Source organism: Python bivittatus, unplaced genomic scaffold, assembly GCF_059951505.1.
Source record: "Python bivittatus isolate LINGU-HERP-01145 unplaced genomic scaffold, Pbiv_v1 ctg000350_np1212, whole genome shotgun sequence".
Taxonomy (NCBI): domain Eukaryota; kingdom Metazoa; phylum Chordata; class Lepidosauria; order Squamata; family Pythonidae; genus Python; species Python bivittatus.
Window position 1 is genome coordinate 16,439,372 of NW_028277074.1, and position 15,451 is coordinate 16,454,822.

At 36.0% G+C, this 15,451-nt stretch overlaps 1 long non-coding RNA gene across 1 annotated transcript; it reads left to right on the forward strand.

The window, feature by feature from the left end:
• Nucleotides 1-537: 537 nt before the first annotated feature.
• Nucleotides 538-4,723, forward strand: LOC148215125 (uncharacterized). The gene is made up of 3 exons (XR_015796723.1): nucleotides 538-659; nucleotides 1,656-1,759; nucleotides 3,910-4,723. It is a non-coding gene; the product is annotated as an uncharacterized LOC148215125 (long non-coding RNA).
• Nucleotides 4,724-15,451: the final 10,728 nt, after the last annotated feature.

Below are 15,451 nucleotides of genomic sequence, written 5' to 3' on the forward strand. Positions count from 1 at the left end.
ATACAAAGGGAAACAAAACTGATCTCTTCACTATTAGTTCAGCAAGTTCCTTGATTGGACTTTCTGTGCTCATATAATTTCTCCTGCAGTTGGGAAAACAGCTGAGAAGGATATTTTGACTTTTTTTTTTTTTTTTAAAGAACCCCTATAGGAAAGTTTAACTCTGTTTTCATCTTTCTGCAATGGATAAGTCATTTATACCATTCTTGTAAGAAAGTAGGAAGGAAAAAATATGAGAGTCATTCTTCATAATACATATTCTTGAATAGCATTATCCTTCCTGTTTGAATACTTTAGTTTGAATGTGGTATGAGAAGAAAATTTTAGTAGCCTTTTATATGTTTTAATGTTAATTTTGATTGCATTTAATAAAGCCAAGTTAGCTAAAATGTGGCCTGTAGGGCAATAACAGGAAATTAGTAAACTTGCAAGACTAAGCAAACTGCTGATGGGAAAAGACGTGACAAGGGAAGTATGGTAAAGTATGGTAAAATTAGCACCAAGGAAGTTATGATTCAGTTGCAAATCCTGGGAGTCATGTCTGTGGTTTGTGGCCTTTGAGGATAAAAGGGATTGCAACTAAGGGGTCGGTGCCACACGGCTAAGCTGTCTTACCTGACCGCTTGATCATGATGGTCCTCATTGCAATGTGAATCTAAGTGAGTACCTTGTATGCTATTGGTTGAATTTTATTTGCTTATTGAACTAACTTTTAATAAAGCTTTTAGAACTTTGAAGTGACTTATGTTCTGGTGTGTCTGTCTCCCATGTTTAATGAGGTTTTTTCCCTGACAGTGGGGAAGAGACAGATTTTACATCCTTCTCACATTTCTTGTTTTGAATACCTCATTAGCATTTGGTAAAGGAATTGCTTATGAATGGTGCTACTAAGATAAATGCTTAATAATTCCAGATTCTGATTTAGGATATTTTATTAAGGATCTAAAACAAAGAAATTAGAAAAATAAAAAGCAACTTTCCAAATAACCAAGCTATATTGTCTAATTTAGGGAGGTGGCTCAGTCTAAATTTGGTTCAAATGTGCTTATTAATCCAGTATGATAATTTTCATGTGAATTAAACAATTATATATGTATGTATGTATGTATGTATGTATGCATGCATATATGTATGTATTTGCCTTCATGTATAAGATTTATACTTGGTTTTATACTATCTATCCTGAAGAATAATAGTAGTAAACACTTTGTACTACTGGTTTGAGTAGGGGCACTTCACACTATTTGTCTCTAAAACTGACTGCTGATCAAATTATTTTAGTTCCTAGTTGAACTGGTTGTTTATATTTAGAAATCCTAACCAAGTTCCTATAAATTTTATGTGACATCTCTGTCTTCATACCAAAACATACTTCAGGGAAGTTTGAATGTTCCCTAGCAGAATTGGGGAGGGGGGGGGGAACCCTTAAGTTTCAGGAAAGAAGAGGTGAAAGGGCAGTAGATAAGGACAATGATTGTTATTACTTTCTGAGTCTGAGATTTAATGGATTTTTCTTGTCAGATACTCTTCATGCATTCAAGAAGGGAATTATGATGTCTGTTACATAGTATGCTTTGGAGCATACGGCTGAAGAAGCCATTTGGGGTAGATACAGGAAAGTTGTTTATAATAGCATCCTTCTAATCAATTCACAGCTTTCTTCAGTGAAACACAAAACCCACCACCATTTGTGGAGATTCATGAAGGGTCTTCTACAATACTCTACCTTGGTTTTGAATCAAAACATACATGATTTTCAGTGAGTAAAATATTTAAACAGATATAAGCACCCTGACATTCCTTTTCTTTCTTCTGATTCTAAGAATTCGTTTAATATGCTGATAAGGAACATAACTTAATTTAAACTGAATGCACTGGTATATCAGAGAATACCGAATGTGATGAAAATGATTTCAACTTCTTGCATGGAGGAAACTATGCAATTGCCCTGATGCAGATGTTTGCAGTTGTAACTTTTGATATCCTTAAGAAATATTAAAAAGGGGACACTATTTCTTCAGTTTATGATACAGAATTCAGGCTATGCAACTAAAATTAAATTCCTATGACAAGGAAATTGCTTAAATCAAGGAATAAGATTCTCTAAGTCCAAAATGAATGAATTATTTATTTGTTTGTCATATTCATATAGCTGTGCATCTCACAATTAAATTACTCTGTATATATATTATGTATACATATATGTATTAGGAAGGTTACTAATAATAAAAACAGTTAAGGTAAACCTAAAGCAAGTTTACATTTGAATATTGACTGACTATACTGCATTTTACTGCCATAAGAGCATTTTTCATCTACTAGTTAAACAATAAGCCAATTTCAGTGTCCCCTTGAAAAATTATGAGTGGAATTCTTGTAGGCTGAGAGCCATTCCGAAAGTTGTTGCAGAATTACAATGTTTAATTTGAATGATGGGGAAATTATAATTATTGCAGCATAGCCAAAATAACTGCACTCAGTTCATTTAATTTTAACTCTCATCTGAATTTATTTTAGATCCACTTCTTTGTCCTACCCCCATTCTGTTTTTGCAGTGTGGCTTCTGATATGTTCATGTTGCTACTAAGCAGTTTAATAATCTTTTAAATTCCATATTATTTGGTATTGTCAATTACTTCATAATTCACAATCCTGTCACCATCCTGCCAGTCTAAATGCCACACAGCTGTGTTTTAATCAACATTTGGAGAGAGGCTGTTTCTATCATCTGTGCAAAAGGCAGATTCTTTCAACCCTTTTCCTCTTAGATAGAGGAAAAAATGTCATTCTTTTAAAGGAGAAATGCAGAAGTCTCGGAAAACTGAGAAACATTTCTGTGTCTCAGCTGGAAAACAAGAGTAGTATTATCTCCCAACATCTTTGATGAACAGCTGGGTAAAAAACAAGAACAAAGAAGCAGAAGACTTTATTTCAAGATTCAGGTTATCACTAACAATTTTAGTCAGACATTGTGTTAGGTATTAATCCATTTTTTCTGTATATAGTAGAAGCCTTATTCTATCGTTTTCTTTTTTCTCTGCACAAATAGAACATTCTGTGTAATTTCAGGCTCAGTTCAACATTTACTGTTCTTATTATTAATTTCTGGGAGATTATATCGAACTTGAAAGCCATCTGCCGAAAGCACTGCATGTATTTTTTTTCTAAAGCTGGCTTTTTAAATCATATCTGCTATATCTTTGCATGTCATATCTTTTTTTGCAAGATCAGTTTGTTTCTAAAGGGAGAAGGAAGGGCTAAAACCTCTAGCCACATGCCTTTATGCCACAAGGCCAGGAGGTTACATTATGGAAACTGTGGGAGCCCTATCCCTCTCACAGACTGGCATAAACAGCAAGATGCCAGTTAAGGTCCTTCATGGAAGATAGGTGATGATAGCAAGAACTAGCAGTCAAGGTAGTAGGGCCATGATATGTAGGCTGAGAGGAATTCCGTGAATGGCAATTTGAAGCCTGTACCTATACCTTATGGATTATGGTGTTAAATTATGGCTATCAAATCGCATGTCTAATTTTAAGCTCAAAAAAGTTTGAAACACCTTGGTTGTGGGCTGTATGCAATGGATGCAAGAAAAGTGGTGCATCTAGGCTTATCAGCTAGCTCTTACTTCTAGAAATGGTTCTGCTTGGATAAGCTTATTTGTGAAATGTACTATGGCTACCAAAAAAAAAAAAAACCTCCCGATTTTAAGGTATATTATGTAGGCAATATATAACTTTTAATCTTATTTATGGAAACAGGGTATGTAAGATGCTTAAAGTCAATAATTATTGGAGTAGAATATAAACCAGTTTAAATTAACCAATCAATTGTATTATGTTGACAATGGAGATAATATGCCTTTTTCCTGCAGTCTCTAATTATGTTCCATATTTTGGAATTTTTCAGGTGACAGCCTAGGAAGAGGTTCTGAGAGCACAAATATGATGGAGAAGGGCCAATAAACTATCTAGACAGTACAAAGGAGGGGAAAAGAAGAAATCAGGAACACCATATCCCATCTTTGTTCTCTGAATTGACAGGATGGGAGGAATTCTCTTGGATTTGCCAGGAAGCCTAGATACTATGAAACAGACAAGCTAGAATGATTTCTAAGTGTTGATGGCTTCCTATGAAATTACATCACAGGAAATGTTGTTTGAATTTTACAAATGTGTTTCTTTTTCTTTATTCTAATTTTACTGATATACCAATCATTAATACAGTATGGGATAGCATCACTATCAGTATTATCAAATTGTTATTACAAATGTGGGTTCTTTTTATAATTTATCAGACCAACTCCTGTACTACCATTGACCCTTCTCCGAAAATAGCTATAGAAATATGAAATTGGAATCTAAAAATAGATTGGGGTTCCACAAAATAATGAGTAATGTTTGCTAAAAGATTACTCAGGTTCAATAGCTTGTGGGAAGGAATGTACAGGATGGAATTTCAGCTAAAGGAAAAAATGGATTATCTTGCACTTTGTGAAGGTTATAAGTGCATGTAGTGTATGTTAAGTTCTCAAAGCACTGTGTGTTCTTTGATGCTGGCTTTTGATTGTGGTTATTGTTTGGACTGTGATCCCACTTTGTGTTTACTAGAGAAGTATGCTTCTAGCTCTCATAAGGTTAAGTTTAAAAATAAACCATATGTCCCATATAACACCTTGTTACAATTTGCAAATGTTGTCTTCTACATAACAACTCCTCAGATACTTGAAGCCAGTTATCATGTCTCCCTACAGTCCTTTCTTCTCCAAATCCATATCTAAATGTACCTAACACTTCCAACATTTCCCTATATATATTTTCAGACATCTTATCATATTCTTCCCATCCTTTCTGGGCACACTCCAGTTTGTCAATGTCATTCCTAAAGTGAAATGACTGAAATATACATAATATTCTAGGTACAGTTTGATCTACACAGAATAGAGAGAAAATATTTCTCTTGATCTTGACACTATACTTCTGGGGATACTTGAAGGAAAGTATGGAAGTTGACCTTGATAGAGAGATGCAGGAACCATTATTTAGGTGAAAGGGGCTGAAGCATTTTTTAAGTGCAGAACCAGATAACTTTCAAGTGTTCAGGCAGATGCCTCCCTAATTCACTGAAATATGAAGAGGAGGAGGAGAAGGAGGTGGTACAGCACAATCAGACTTGCAAAAGTCTGTTATTGTAGTTAAAAGTAATTTTAGCCTTCCTTGGAGATAGGACTGGTCTACCTAGTGTCCTGACAATGCTGCCTAGCATTGCATTCACACTGTTAGTTCATATTCAGCTTGTGAACTACCAAGAAATCCAGATCCTTTTCACATATATTGCTGCTCAATATGGTCCCTGCCATCCTACATTCATGTCTTAATTTTTGTCTACCTAAATGTTTTATGTCACTGGAAACTTGTTTCACTTGATTTAGAGTCATTGACATATATTCACTGATTATATTTGTTCAAACAGTTTTGTCTCCATCTAATGATAGCATAGTCCAGCCCACATCTTGCATTTTCTCTAACAGAATGTCATGGGAAGCTTTGATAAATCTTTCTTGAATTCAAGGTACACCATGTTCACTGCATTTTTGTGGTTAAGTAAACTGATTATTCTATCAAAAAAGGAGATCAGTTTGGTTTGGCATGTTTTATTCTTGATAAACCCATGCAATGTTCTGCCAAACAATACATTCTTTTCTAAATGTTTATAAACTATTTTATAATCTGTTCCAGAATTTTGTCCCATACTGAAGTCAAGCTGACCAGTCCGTAGTTAACCAGGTCATATTTTCCCAATTTTTGAAAATGGGAACACCATTTGTCCTTCTCCTATCTTCTGGCACTACACTTATCTTCCATAATTTCTTAAAAATCACAAAAAGAACACCAGGATGTCCTACAGATTTTTCTTCCAGATTCTCAGATGTAATTGATCTGGTCCTGGAAATTTAAACTGGTCCTATGTAGAATAAACATCTGTTTCCTAATCATTTCTTTACTTCCTTGGATTGCCTCTTTCTCCTCTTCCTTCTTTCTGGATGAATTTGAAGATGAATTAAAAACTATTTTTGTTTTGCTTTTCTTTTTTCTCTTCTGGCATTTGAGATATTGAACTGAAGAGTAGTTTGAAAGTAAAGTCAACTGAAAGTCAACTTAAAGGTCTTGTGGGTATTGATACAAATGAAAAGAAATGAATGAGCAAATACCATAATTACATAAGCCTGGGAAGAGTGATCTTCCTACACAAGTTCATGACACAAATGGAGAAGCATGCTCATTTTGTCTGGATAGAAAAAATATAACACATGAAGCTGCCTCATCCTTGCTTGTTGTTTAATCTATTTTCCTTTCAGCAAAGCATTCTTTTTTTTTTTTTAACTTCCTCAGACAACTTGAAATGATTTAGAAGACATAAGGCCAAGATTGCTAAGCTCTTTGTATGCAAACAGTGGAACAATAGAGAGAAAAACAGGAAACTGTGTGTAGACTTTAAAAAGAAACTAAAGGAGACAGAATGAATACGCTTTTATTTCATGTATATATAATTTTTTGGGTCAAAAGTACAATAATTTGTCATAGGAAGAATCTTACTGGAAGTACTTATTTTTCTTACTAATAAATATATTGAAAACATGATAGAATTAATTCCTAGTTCAAATGACAATGAAGTGTTGACCCCCACTGTTTTCTCTTCCTTTTATATTGCATTTCTCTTATCCTCATTCTGTAAAGTTAGTAATCAGCAGATATTAACAGGAAAACTGAGACAGCAAAGTGTATACTTATGTATTAACTTTCAGCTCTTGTGTCCCTAGATATCAACAATATAATTATTTTAAAGAAAAATATACTGACTGGACCTAAAGCAGATTTTCCCATCCTGGTTCCTTCCAGATTACTGTCAGATTATCTTGAAAGCTGCAGTCCAAGTCTTCTAGATTATGCTGTTTTAGGGAAAGGTTGTAATTGTAGTTTGTTTTAAAAAGTAATGTTTGATTCTATTTATCTCTTGTGAGATAGGTCGATTTCCCTACAGAGGAGTGGGAAAATGTATTAACACTACAGAGTCAGGAAGTGCATTATAGGATTTATTTATTTTTATTGTTTTTTCTTGCCAGTAAGGAACACAAGCTGTAGGACTCCTCTGTCTCTCACACACAAGAGCTAGGGGTGAGAACACCATGTAAGGGCACTTCCCTGGAAGATAGGAGGTGATGTTAGCATTAACTACCAAAGTGCATACCAAGGTAGAAACCAGAGCTAGGGCATGTAGCCCCAGAGAACTTCTGGAACAAAGGGATGAATTCTCAAGCCTTTTCTCTTAAGGTTGGAGTACTACCACTACATGTATATAGAAAACAACTGGAGAACCATACACTTCCAGAAGTTATAGGTGTGAAAGACTGTGCAGAGATAGAGTCAGGGAAGAAGAGTTCAGTTTATGTGAGGAGACTTTTTATGAGAGGTGTGGGAATAAAATGTTTCAAAGAAACTCCACCATAATTACCTCACTATAACTTTGGTTTTCAGGATTCTGATTTATTTATTTATTTATTTATTTGAGGCTAGCATTAAGGATACCTTCCTGAAATTTATGTAGTTCTTGCTTCCTTGGTTTATGTGGGGCTTGATAAGAGTAAAAAATGAGGGATATTGAAAGCTATAGTTCAGCAACATCTAGATGACCACCAATGATTTAGAAGAATGCAGGTTTAATCGAACAAAATTATCAACCCATTGTCAATTGTCAATTAGATTTTCAGTGATAAATTAGTTTGGACTGATGGTATTAACTGTAAGAATGATTTTTTATTCTAAAATAGAGGCAGTATTGAGAACCAATATAAATAATGTGCTATTTTTTTTTGTATCAGAAGCAATATGCCATAGACTTCAAAGAAAAGAAAGAAGACAAGTTTTAAAAACTAGGGAGTGGCCATTTAAAATAACAGAATAAATGAAATGTGTAAAGCTATGAAACACCTACTGTTTTAAAAATGGTTCTTTAAGAAATGCTAAAAGTTATCTATTTGCTAATTGACAATGGCAATGGATAAGTATAACTGATAAAATAGTACAGTCACTACTCATATAGCGACTACCTCAGTTAGTGACCATTTGCAAATACAATGGTAATAAACAGTAGTGAACAAAATCATTTTCTAATCAATTTATGCATTTGCTACCAATTTCCTGTGCCTGAAGACAAAAGCCTTCAATGTGAAACTGATTAAGGTCTGGTCAGTTTCCGACAGCAGTGCAAGCCAGCTGGAGGGTTTTTAACTAATAAGTTCACATTGCTGAGCTTGTTAACTTGCGGTTAGCACTTTTTAGGGACACATTGCGCTGTGGAGAAAAGCAGCTCAGGAAGAGATATCATATTTAAGCTTTCTCTATGCCCTATGAGGGGGCAAAAAAAAAAGGGGGGGGACAGCTCAGGCACAGGACAACCAGTGATCTTCACAGCTTCTCTCTCTCAGTCACGTGTTCACTTACTGACCATTAATCTTAATGATCAAGTTGTTGGAACAGAATGCAGTTGCTAAATGAGGAAAGGGTGTATAGAGAAAACAGCATTACATGAACGGCATCAGAAAGAGCCTAGGCTTGTGTGCTATTCATCCACAGTCCTCATTTCCTTTGTACTCCAAGGCTTTCGATGATGTTTAGCAGCAAAACCAGGGGTTTCTGATTCATCTAAATGGACAGGTTATGAGAACAAGTCTTAATTGCCATCTGCGCTTGCGGTAAAAAAAAAATTTGTGCATTGTAAATTTACAGTACATAATTTGGTGAATTAAGGTCTGTATTATATAAACTGTCCTTAAGATTTCTGTTTGAAAAAGGTAGAATATAATCATCAAGCAAATAAATACTTTTTGTGACTTTCTAGCTAGTTTGATACAGGAAAAATGTCTGTACAGGTATTCTGTTTTTGCTTTGGGTTGCTCTTTGAAACTACCAATTTAACAAATTAATCTTGGATGGTGGTAGGAGAATGGAAATTGCCTTATTAATAAAATGCCATATTCAGCCAATTCATAAGAGGTGCAACATGTTAAGAAAAGGATCTCTGTGTTTAAGAACAGTAAATAAAATAATAATAATAATAATAATAATAATAATAATAATAATAATAATAATAATAATTGATTTAGAGGTCACCTGATTGTGGTGATCTTCAAAGATAATGAGCTATAAATTCTATCACCTCCCATCAACAGGAGGTGGTGCCACAACTCTAAAGACATAATTTGGGGGAAAATATTTTAAAGTCATGTTGTCTTTGAAGATTGGTGAATATTTGATAGAAGGAGCAGTGGAAATTATAGACAATATGTTGTCAGGAGAGATAAATTGATGACTTTTGATCAGGTCAGGCTTATAGGCTTGCCTGAACTATGCATTTTACTTTTCACATTGCTATCAGCCACTTTTTACATCAACTAACAAAATACAATTTTTCATGTCTTGGATTTTTTTAACAACATAAATGCATTGATATTAGAAGATAAGTATGTTCCAGCTTTAATTTCCAAAATAAGAATAGATCTAAACTTTCTAGAAGAAGGACAAAATAAATATCATAATAAAGAAAATAACTTTTCGCAAGGATTGAAAAATTAGATGTACATACAATAACCCAGTTGAAATGCAGTCATCTTTCTCTGTCCACTAAAGAACTGTATGTAACATATAAAACTGCAGCAGCCTGAACAATTATTAGAAAACAGTGTTGCTTTTATTGTTTATTTCATACAGCCCCAGTGGGGTGTTTTATTTTTATTTTTTGGCTTTGAAATTGTTGCATTCTAAAAAATGCAGATACCAGCTGCTATTAAAAAAAAAGACTGTGTGACGTTGCTTAAAATAAAGGAGAAGAAAAGTCAATAACTTATTTTCTGCAAGAGAAGAATTTCCTGCACATTTGTTTCCCAAAAACTTAATGTTGTCTGAAATAGCATGGAACAGTTTATTATCCTCAGGAAAAAATACTGACGCCCTCTTAAAATGCAATGCTGTTTGACTGAACTAGTGCTTCTTATTTAAGTTTCATCACCCTTTCCATCATAAATTCTATGAAAGAAAGGAGTGGGTGTAGTATTTATGACTTCACTAGACTGAATCCATCACATCAGTTTTAGGAAAGTTTTATTTTTTTATATAAACTATTAGAAGGCAAAGGGACAAAAATCAATATAGAACCATTTTATTACTTCCAGATGAGAGAAAATAAGACAACACTGTGATGTCCTCCAATTTTTCCCATATGTAATCAGAACTGAAAATATTTTCCCCATCTTTTAATTTCAGTGTAGTGGGACTGATTTCAATTCTGACACCGTAGGGTTGTTGAAAACCCTCTACTATCCAAGCCTCAGCAGATGCCTCCCTTAATAACTGGAAAACAAAACACCAGCCTCAGACATCATCTTTATTAATAAGAATATGTCAGTCCCCACATAGGACACAATAAGTTTTTTACAAAAATAGCAGGCAGCAATCCATCTCTTCACTTGCCCAGAAAAAAGACAAAGGCAAGTTGAGGTGATAGAAAGCACTCAGAAGGGCTAGGTTGGGGTTAAACAGAGTTCTTTCGGGAAGCAACCATAATTTGCCTTCTGCTAAATGGATGTTTTGAGACTGTCCATGCTAGCAATGGTAGCCATTTTGTGATAGTGCCCATGTCATGCTCTCAAAATTTCAAATGTTACTCACCAGCCAAAGAATCTATAGAGAACCACAGAGATGACCTTGGAGAAGGATTGTGGCAGTTAGTAAAACATGAATTAAGTCTGGGAAAGGAAGAAGAAAGAAACTTAAAGTGACTCCACCTTGACTCTCTTTGGAATAAAAGGAAGGAAAGGGAAAGTGTGGTCAAGCTTTCAAGATTCTGTTACTATAGCTTGTATCAATAAAATTGAGTTCCAGTATGTCTTGTGGGGTCTGTTTTCTGAACTGGCCTGTCTTGAAGGACTGACTGAACCTGGGTATCCCTGCTCTATTAGTATAGGAGTGCCATACACCCAGGAACACACTTGTCCCATTTCCCAGACAAAAAAATGTCTCCTGTAACCAGTGTGGAACTGAGTCAAAGTCTGCTGGTGGACAATCATTACACTCTGATTGCAGCCTTTCTGTCTGTAGGATTTTATGACTGTTAGACCTGTAGGCTTTCTGCTACTGTACTTCTGATTATAGGTTTTCATTGCTGTAGTGTCTGATGAGGTTTCATTCTATGTCCAGATTTGGCTAATCCACTTGTCATAACTGTTTCTAAACTAGGATAACTTTTGATTCATGTCCTAATAATCTCCTCACTGGATTTTGCAGCGCTACTTTAGGAAACTAACATTAATCACTTGTCCAGAAGCTGCAACTGATGCAGAATACAAATACCAGGTTTTTATGTGCACAGCTGTTATCATGTAACCTCAGTCCTACAGCAAAGCATTTGCTGCCCATAAGTCACCAAGTAAAGGAGTTATGATTTATTTTCAAAAATCTTTATGATGTAGGCCCAAGTAAGAGATTCTCTCCCAGTAGTTTCCCAAAAGTTCCTGCTTGTGGTTCTACCTGCATATTCAGCCTATTCAGCGATCATTAAACCTAGAGCCTCCTAGGCATTAGCACCCCAGTTCTGAAATTCCCTATGCGGAAATGTGGTTAACCTCCTCAGTATCACGGTATAGACAACACCTAGAAATATATCTTCCCCCGAGCTCTATAATATGGTTTGAGAGCTATACTTTTCTATATTTGTCTAGAAAAACTTAAAAAAATTTTTTAATGGACATTTTTTAATTTAATAAACAGTAGGGCTGTGTTTTATTGTGTTGTGTATTACTTTGGACTCTAGCAGGAAGGCCACTATGTAAAGAGTAATACACTTGATCAACGCTGCTGTAAAAACATTTAAATATGATGCGGCTCATATGAAGTTTCTACAAATATAAGATCTTTCCTAATCCTTGTCCCTGAGTCCTGTTGGTGCAAGTCTTAAGATGTAGAAGCCCACCCATGTCAGGTGTGTCTGACAGAACTTCATCAAGCTATAGATTATCAAAATTGGAGAGAAACATGCCTTCTCCAGATCTTGATCAGTTTACAGTGATAGATGAGGACTATCATGGTGTACTATGATCTACAAGAAATAATTTGCCATCAAGGCTAGAAGTCTATATTAACAGGCAATGCTGATGTCAGGTTGAGAAAGAAAGTAGGAAAGGCAACTTTAGTAGAGTCCCCTTTCCATCACCACCATAATCCAGTTATGTGCTTTTTCCCTCTAGACCCAGATCCCACTGTCACACAACAGAAAAGCAAACAGGTGTTCATGATTTTTCTTCACTGTCACTGACCAGAAAATACATATAACAGATACTGTAGTAAGTGGGTAATAGGATAAAAATTCTGTCAGCCAGCAATGTATCACTTAGTAGGTACTTCATGCTTCTGACCCACTGATGCTGGCTCTCTTCAATTCTGTGTTCCAGATGCTAGGAATTAACAGCATTGGATGAAAACTGCAATTCTGACCTGCTTGTGAACTTTCCCTGTAACATTTGGCAGGGTTCCTTGAAAAAGTATAAAGCTGAGTTGAATAAACTGAAGAATGAAGCTTTATTCTATTTCTCTTATTCTTGTTATGAATTTCCTGTTAAATTTATGCCAGGATTGGTTACCCTGAGGTTACCTGACCATTTTTTCAGATCTGACAAAAGTGATGTCCCACCTGGTGATGAGTCTTCATGAGACTTGAGATAGTTTCAGAAAGATAGATGATGATCAGTAGAGAACAACAGGTTTCAGTTTGAGCTAACTGGAGATGCATATATATATATATATATATATATATATATATATATATATATACATACACACACACACACACACATACATACACACACGAGATATATATATATATATATATATATATATATAGAGAGAGAGAGAGAGAGAGAGAGAGAGAGAGAGAGAGAGAGAGCGGCTGGATAGCATAGTGGTTAGAACACTGCCTTTGATACAGGAGACCAGGGTTCGAATCCTGGCTGGTACCTACCTTACCAGTAGGGGTCCTTGGGCAAAGACCCCCTAATGCTTCACCTGCCTACTCATATATGAGAGTGATATGAACTAAGAGAGTCATGATGGCTCCCCCATCGCCCAGATTAACAAGGTCCGCATCAGATGTTGGGGAACCAGGACAATCTGACGATAAGTGGGCTACTGGAACAAACCATACATGGACAAGACAAGAGAACTTGGAATTGATGGAATGCTATTACAACAGCAGACCTAATGAGAGGGGATATATGAAATGTATGAGGGAACTATGGATAGACAGAAGATCTATATCCACACTAACTGAGAAACAACTAGTTATCCCAGATCTTCAACAAAGTGAAGAGGAAGCTGCTCTCACAACTTGAGATAGACCAACTCCACATTACAACCCGGACTCAAGCAGACCTGGAAGAACAACTGGATGTGCAGCCAACACCTGAAGCTGGAATGTCACTGCTACCCCCTCCATTACAGAGCACAGCAGCTGATATGAGGCATAAGATCATGGATAAACTAGCTACAGTCAACCCTCAAGACTGGTTACCAAGGTTCAGTGGAAAAGTATCATCAGATAGTATGCTAGAAGATACCAATAGAGCCCTCCAGTCAATCCCTACTACCACCATAACTGAAACCAATGAATTGGTATATGCTATAGCCACTGTAATCCTGGAAATGCTTGGCTACATGATCAAGAAGAACAGCAGTACATAACCCCCCTGGAAAATGAGATTGGAGGCTAAGATAACGGCAACTCATGAAGATGGGCCAGAAGAACAAATAATGGGCTGCTGTGATGTATACTTTGCAGATAAAATCACTTGCATCCACTCAGAGATCCTGTAACAATGTTGACAGAATAGACAGAAGGGCAGAACTGATAGCTATGTCTGTTTCAGGGCTTAGTTCCATCTGTCTGTATCACCATACTGTGTTCTGTGGTTGCTGGTTAGCAACTGTTTTATAGAATCATTTGATCATACAGTAGGCCCTTTAGGCCATAGGTCCCTGGTCACTACAGGAGTCCCAAGTAAAGCATCCAAGACAGATAGATAAGCCTTTGCTTGAACACATCCTATGAAAAGGAGACATCAGTGTTAAGCGACTGGCCTTGGACCCAACTATATTGGACAACTATCATCTAGTCTCCAGACTTTCATTTTGAGGAAAAGTAGTTGAGAAGGTGGCAGGGCAGCAGTTACAAAATACTCTCAAATAAGCTTCCTATCAAGGTTCATGCCTGGGTATGGGTTGAAAAGGGCACTGATTGCTCACATTCAGAAGCCAATAGTCCAGGACAGTATCAACAGCTGTAGATGGGCTGTTATTCTCCAGAAAGAGCTGGGCTCCTCATGGACTCACAGCTTCTGCTGAAATAGCAGGTGGAAGCTGTAGCCAAGAGAGCCTTTGACAAGCTCCCAACATCACTTATGACCTTTCCTGAAACAGAAAGCACTAACAATGGACACTCATGGTCTTACCATCTCATCCTTGGATGACTCTAATTTATCTGCATGACTGCCCAGAAACTGCAGCTGCCACAAAGTGCAACTTCCTGCATGCTAACAAGAATACAATGTTGTCATATTATACAAGAAATGCTGGATTGTTTGTTGGTGTTATGCAAGATCCTGCTTTTAACCTACAAAACCCTTCATGTCTTTGGGCCTGGTTATTTCTGTGACCACTGACTTTAAATGGAATCTGGTTATCCTCTGACAAAAACTGCCACTTGAGCAATGATTGTACTTTGCAGAGTTTTACAAGCAGATGATTTTTTATTCCAAGAAGCTTATAGTCTAAAATAGATAGGTTTATTTATTACACTAAGATATGGTTTATTTAACCTTGAATTACTGAATGAAGCATAATGCCTGGGTTCATGCATCATGCAACACCACAAATCATTGTTTATAAACATCAATAATTTGGTTTGTGCTATGCACCAAGCTAAAACAAGCCATATTATAGGTTAATGTGATGTGTGAACTCAACCACAATGTGAAAGAAGGTAGGATTCAGGACAGGAGAAACGAGCAATCAAAGGACTTCCTCCATTGCCAATTTGCCTGAAATGTAAATTTGAAAAAAAAAAAAAAGGGATGTCCTTGGGAAGTTACAGAGTGTTCTCCTTAATACTATGGAATATGAAGTAGACTTCAAATATTTACATTTAGGAGAATGATCACAGCAATGCTCTGTCTTCCAGCAGGAGTGGAAAAAGATGATCCCTTGTGAGCCTTAACATGCTTTCTCTTTCTTTCTCATATTTACCTAGGGATTCTTCTATACTGTATTTCAAGGGAATTTGGTTTCTAGTTCTACTCTTTTTTGATTCTGTACAATCATCTATCTTATAATCTGATTTTCAGATTTAT